This window comes from Mauremys mutica, chromosome 14 (genome assembly GCF_020497125.1).
Source record: "Mauremys mutica isolate MM-2020 ecotype Southern chromosome 14, ASM2049712v1, whole genome shotgun sequence".
NCBI classification, from domain to species: Eukaryota; Metazoa; Chordata; order Testudines; family Geoemydidae; genus Mauremys; species Mauremys mutica.
In genome coordinates this window covers 46,717,363-46,723,944 of record NC_059085.1, presented here as the reverse complement: position 1 = coordinate 46,723,944, position 6,582 = coordinate 46,717,363, and positions in this window count along the sequence as shown.

The window sequence follows — 6,582 nt, the reverse complement described above, 5'->3', positions numbered from 1 at the left end:
TGCAGCCTGATTTAATCAGCCGGCCAGAGCCCAAGGTAAGAGGAGACTCGGAGGGCAGGAATCCGGGGGTGACGAGGCTGGGGGGTGGGCTGCCGGGCAAACCGGGGGAAGGGAGCGCTCAGGAAAAGGAGCTCTAGCTGCACAGAGCCAGGGGTCCTGTCTCCCAGCAGCACCCCCAGCTACTCGCTGTATAGTAACCTTAACAACAGGTTCTAAACCAGCTTCAAATTTAGCAACCGGTTCCAGCGAACCGGCTCCGGCTCACCACTGTACGTAGGTATCTGTGCCCCCCACGACCCCCTAAGAAACCAAGGGAACCCTACAGCCTGGACGTAGATATCTCTGCCCCCCAGAAACTCCCTAATCCTTCCCGGGATCCCTCCAGCCTGGACGTAGGTATCTGTGCCCCCCACGAAACCCCATAAGCCTCCCAAGGATCTCTACAGCCTGGATGACGCTATCTGTCCCCCACATAAACCTCCAAAGCCCCCTGGGACCCCTCTTCTCTGTATGTAGGTATCTGTGCCTGCACTACCCCCGTAAGACCCCCAGCTTCCCCTACAGCCTGGACGTAGGTATCTGTGCCCCCCATGAACCACCTAAGAGCCCCTGGGACCCCTACAACCTAGACGTAGGAATATGTGCTCCTAACGGACCCCCTAGGACTCCCCGCAAGGGATCCCTACAGTTTGTATGTAGGTATATGTGCCCCCCCTAAGCCCCACCCCAGGACCCCAGAGCCTTGACGTAGGTATCTGTGCCCCCCACAAATACCCTAAGGCTCCCAAGAGCCCTCCAGCCTGGACTCATGTATCTGTGCCCCCACAAACCCCCGAAGCCCCCTGGGACCCCTACAGCCTGGACATAGGAATATGTGCTCCCCACAAACCCCCAAAGCCCCAAAGGGAACCCTACAGCCTGGACATAAGTATTTCTGCCCCCTACCAGGGCCGGCTCCAGACCCCAGCGCACCAAGCGCACGCGTGGGGCGGCATTTTCCCTGGAGGGCGGCAGGCAGGCCCAGCGGACCTTCCGCAGTCATGCCTGCGGATACTCCACCGGAGCCGCCGCACCAGCTGCAGGAGGTCCACTAGAGCCGCGGGACCAGCGGACCCTACGCAGTCATGTGGGAGGTCCTCTGGTCCCGCGGCTCCGGTGCACCTCCTGCAGGCATGACTGCTTGGGGCGACCAAATTCCTAGAGCCGCCCCTGCCCTCCACGAACTCCCAAAGTCCCCCAGGGACCCCTACAGCCTTTATGTAGGTATCTGTGACCCCCACAAATCCCCTAAGTCCCCCAGGGTTGCCTAAACCCTGGAAGTTGCTATCTGTGCCCCCAAAAAAGATTCTAAGCCCTCCAGGGGCCCCTACAGACTTGATGTAGGTATTGGTGCCCCCCACAAATCACCTAAGCCCCCAAGGGACCCCTGCAGCCTGGACATAGGTATCTGTGCCCCCCACGAATCCTCTAAGCCCCCCAGGGACGTCTAAAGCCCGGAGATAGGAATCTGTGCCCCCTCCCAAAACCCTTAGCCCCCGCTCTGGGACCCCTACAGCCTGGACAGAGGTACCTGTGCACCCCCGAACTCCATAAGCACACCCGGGACCCCTACAGCCAGGACGCAGGTATCTGAGCCCCACACAACCCCCCTAAGGCCCCCGGGATCCCTCCAGCCTGGAAATTGATATCTGTGCCCCCCCAAAACCTCCTAAGCACCCTGGGAGTCCTCCAGTCTGTACGTAGGTATCTGTGCCTCCTACAAACCCCCTAAGCCCCCCAGGGACCCCTCCAGCCTGGGACGTAGGTATCTGTGCCACCCCAAACCCCATAAGCGCCCCTAGGACCCTCCAGCCTGGACGTAGTTGTAACCCTTCTGCCAGGCTGAATTGAGAGCAGCAAGGGCCGGGTTCAATACATAGGGGTCCCTTCCCTACAACATAATGCAAACCAGCTCAAGCCCCCACCCAGTGACCTGGAAAATATTACACACACACACCCCTCTGGGCGCCTCAAAGAGGCAATAGTTCCCTTCCCACAAGCACAGAGTCTCGGTGTAGCAGAAAATGTTTAATAACATGAGATAAACAACATAGCATTAAATTGGGAAAACACCTCAACTAGGCCGAGTCCTTTTCCCTGGGCTCTTGAGTCCAGCAACCCCCAAATCACCCCAAGACTCCAAAGTCCAATGCCTCAAATATCCCGAGTCCAGCAACCCAAAAATCAACCACAGGCCCACAGCCCCAGAGTTCATGAGTCTCTCTGCAGGTGTTTTTCCCCTGCCAGCCTGGTAGAAAGGGGAACCTTACGTGGTCCAGGGCTGACTGCCCTACCTCTCCCTGGGATTCTGCTTCTGCCTTCCCCACGAACTGCTCACCTCTGCTCCACCAGCTGCTCTGCTCCACCAGCCGTCCCTCCATCCGCTCCAGCCGTCCCACAAACTGCTCCGCTCTGCCAGCTGCTCTGCTCCACCAGCCATCCCTCGATCCGCTCCAGCCATCCCACAAACTGCTCCGCTCTGCCAGCTGCGCTGCTCCGCAATATAGCTTCAGGCTCCCCCACTACTTAAAACAGCTCTTTAGTGATTTCAGCTCTTTAGTGATTTCAGCTCAGGAACCTAGAACTCAGATTCTTAAGAAAATCCAAAAATCAGCTCTGCTATTCAACACCAGAGAGAAAAGCAAGTGTGATCAAAATTTCTGAGTCACCCAAGGAGCCCAATCCCTTGTCTAGCGAGTGCCACTCAATTGATGGTGAGATTCCCTGTCACAAAGCAGTTTCACAGTTCCTCATCCACACACTCAGGGTGACAACACTCCCCTTCTGCCACCCTAACAACAAAGAAACTGGGGATCCCACAGCTGCCAAAGCAACCATCCCAGAATGCCGTGGGCTGTGCCTATGCAAACACCATCAGCCCCTGAAATTATTTTCCACGCTCGCCATAATTCACCACCAGATGTCAGGGTAGAGCTCATCCTGACTCTGCTTACATAGGTATCTGTGCCTCCCACAACCCCCTAATCCCCCCGGGACCCATCTAGCCCGGATGAAGGTATTTCTGCCCCCCACAACCCCCTAAGCCTCCCAGGGACCACACCACCATGGACGTAGGTATCTGTACCCCCCACGAAACCCCTAATTCCTCCCGGACCCCTACAGCCTGGACGTTGGTATATGTGCCCCCCACGAATCCTCTAAGCCCCCCAGGGACCCCTCCACCATGGATGTAGGTATCTGTGCCCCCCACAAACCCCGTAATCCCCCCAGGAACGTCTACAGCCTGGATATAGGTATCTGTGCCCACCCCCAAATCCACTAATCCCATCGGGACCCCTCCAGCCCGGACGTAGGTATCTCTGAACCCCACGAATCCCCTAAGACCACGTGGGACCCCTAAAGCTTGGAGGCTGGTATCTGTGCACCTCAGAAACCCCCTAAACCCCAAGGGACGCCTCCAGCCTAGACGTAGTTATCTGTGCCCACTGGAACCACCTAAGCCCCCCACCCGGGACCCCTACAGCCTGGAGAGAGGTATGTGTGCCCCCCGAATCCCCCTAAGCCCCCTGGGAACCCTACAGCCTGGAGAGAGTGCTGGGGGCCCCCCGGAACCCCTTAAGCCCCCCCAGGACCCCTACAGACTGGACAGAGGGCTGGGGGTCCCCCCGAACCCCTAAGTCCCCCCTGGGACCCCTACAGCCTGGAGAGAGGGCTGGGGGGCCCCCTGGTACCCCCTAAGGCCTCCAGGACTCCTACAGCCTGGAGAGAGGGCTGGGGGCTCCCCCCGAACCCCCCTAAAGCCCCTGGGACCCCTACAGCCTGGAGAGTGTGCTGGGGAGCCCCCCGGAACCCCTAAAGCCCCCACGGGACCTCTACAGCCTGGAGAGGGGTCTGGGGAGTCCCCCCGAACCCCCTAAGCCCCCTCGGGAACCCTACAGCCTGGAGAGAGGGCTGGGGGGCCCCCCGGAACATCTTAAGCACCCCCAGGAACCCTACAGCCTGGAGAGAGGGCTGGGGGGCCCCCGAACCCCTTAATCCCCACCAGCACCCCTACAGCCTGGAGAGAGGGCTGGGGGACCCCCGGAACCCCCTAAGCACCCCCAGGAACCCTACAGCCTGGAGAGAGCTTGGGGGGGGGTCTTAGGGGGTGCCGGGGGGCACAAAGCCCTCTCTGGGTGCTGATGGGGTCCCAGGGGGGCTTAGGGGGAGCCAGGGGGGGCACAGAGCCCTATCTGGGTGCTGTCGGGGTCCCAAGGGGGCTGAGGAGCTTCCGGGGGGCACAGAGCCCTCTCTGGGGGCTGTTGGGGTCCCGGGGAGGCTGAGGGGCTTCTGGGGGGCTCAGAGCCCTCTCTGGGGGCTGTTGGGGTCCCGGCGGGGCTGAGGGGCTGCCTGGGGGGTACAGAGCCCTCTTTGGGGGCTGTCGGCGTCCCGGGGGGTCTGAGGGGTTGCCGGGGGGCACAGAGCCTAACCCTAACCCAACCCCAACCCCTAACCCTAACCCCTAAACCCCACCCCCTAACCAACCCTGACCCTAACCCCCACCCTCACCCCTGACCCTAACCTTAACCCCTAACCCTAAACCCTACCCCTAACCCCTACACCCTGACCCCAACCCTTGACCCCGACCCCTCTCCCTAACCCCCTGACCTTTAACTCTCACCCCAATCCCAACCCTACCCCTACCCCTAAACCCAGACCCCACCCCCCTCCCCCTAACCCTCATCCCCACCCTAACCCTAAACCCTAAACCCTGACCCTACCCCTCACCCTCACCCTAAGCTGAAGCTAGAGACATTCAGACTAGAAATAAGCAAGGGTAACTAACCCTTGGAGCAATATACCTGGGACTGTGGTGAATTCTCCAACATTTGAAGTCTTCAAATCAAGATTCTTTCGAAAACATGTGCTCTAGCTCAGACAGAAGGTATGGGCTTGATGCAGGAATCACTTAGTGAAATTCTACAACCTGCACTATCCAGGAGGTCAGACTAGATCAGGGGTGGGCAAACTACGGTCCCCATGGGTCGGATCTGGCCACTCAGGGCAGGATTGCCACCCCCATGGTGCTGCGGGACCCACACTGCTCCCAGAAGCAGCCAGCACTATGTCCCTGTGGCCCCTGGGGGTGGGGAGGGGGCAAAGGGCTCCGTGCGCTGCTCTCACTTGCAGGGACTGCCCCCCACAGCTCCCACTGGAACTGCAGCCAATGGGAGCTTTGAGGAAGGTACCCACAGGCAAGGGCAGCGCATGGAGCCCTCTGCCCCCCCCGCCCCAGGGGCCACAGGAATGTGGTGCCGTCTGCTTCCTGGAGTGGCGTGGGGCCGGGGCCGGGGCCGGGGCCAGCAGGCAGGGAGCCTGCCCCAGCCCTGGTGCACACTGCTGCCACCCCAGAGCTGCTCGAGGTAAACTGCACCGGGCCGGAGCCCAAATGCCTCCTGAACCCCACCCCTCCATCTCCCTGCCCTGAGCCCCCTGCCTGCACCCTAGCCCCCTGCCACATCCCATACCCAACCCCCTGCCCTGAGCCCCCTGCCTCACCCCACACTCCTGCCTGCACCACTGCCTTGAGCCCCCTCCAGCACTGTGCACCCCCTCCTGTACCCCAACCCCCTTCCGAGCCCCCTTGTACACCCCACACCCCGCCTCTGCCCCAATGCCTTGTCCTGAGCCCCTTCCTGCACACCGCACTCCCTCCCACACCCCAACCTCCTGCCCCAGCCCTACATTCATGGCCGTGCATGCAATTTCCTCACCCAGATGTGGCTCTCAGGCCAAAAAGTTTGCCCATCCCTGGACTAGATGATCATAATGGTCTTTTCTGGACTTAACATCTATTAGTATGGAGTACCTTAGCAGGCCTGTTATAGTTCTCATCCTGACCTCATTGCAATGCATGTGATGGTACTTTCAAAACTGAAAATCCTTGCAAAGTAGGGAGAAATATTAGGGTTTTGATCATCATCTCCAAAGTTAAAAAACATGACAGATCTCTTTGGAATGCATGTTCTTGTTCCACGGGACCATTGTTAGGATATGTACTAAGTTCCTGTTATATTTCTCCTCAAGTACGTTTAAATCATTACAGCACCCATACTGTGCCATGGTCTGACAGAGCAGCCCTTGCAATGTAGGGGGAATGATTAGGGTCCTGTTCTATTTTTCATCTACACAATGTTAAAAACATTGCATTGCCCCATAGGACTGCTTGGGGGTGTTCTTAGGAAGATCTTTTCAAATAACATTGTAGACAGGTGCTATCCTTTGGCATCTCTTTGTGGGCTGGAGAGGCCCTGCAGGCATACTGCCTCAGTTTCTCTCTGAGAATCTGGAAATAATTTACTCACAGCAAATGGTCTTTAAAATAATATTCCCCCTCTGCTAGGGTCTAATTAATTAAGCACCATCTGGATCCCAAAAGAGCTCCCCTCCCACCACCTGCCTTAAGTTCAGGGGATTTCACAGCCCTCCTTCCTGGAAGTGCAGCTTTAAGTTCTGGCCTCCCCAGCCTGTTACTCACCCCTCAAATCTAGGGGTTGCACAACCCTCTTCCTGGGCCAGGATGCTGGTTGGTTTCTTTCCTCC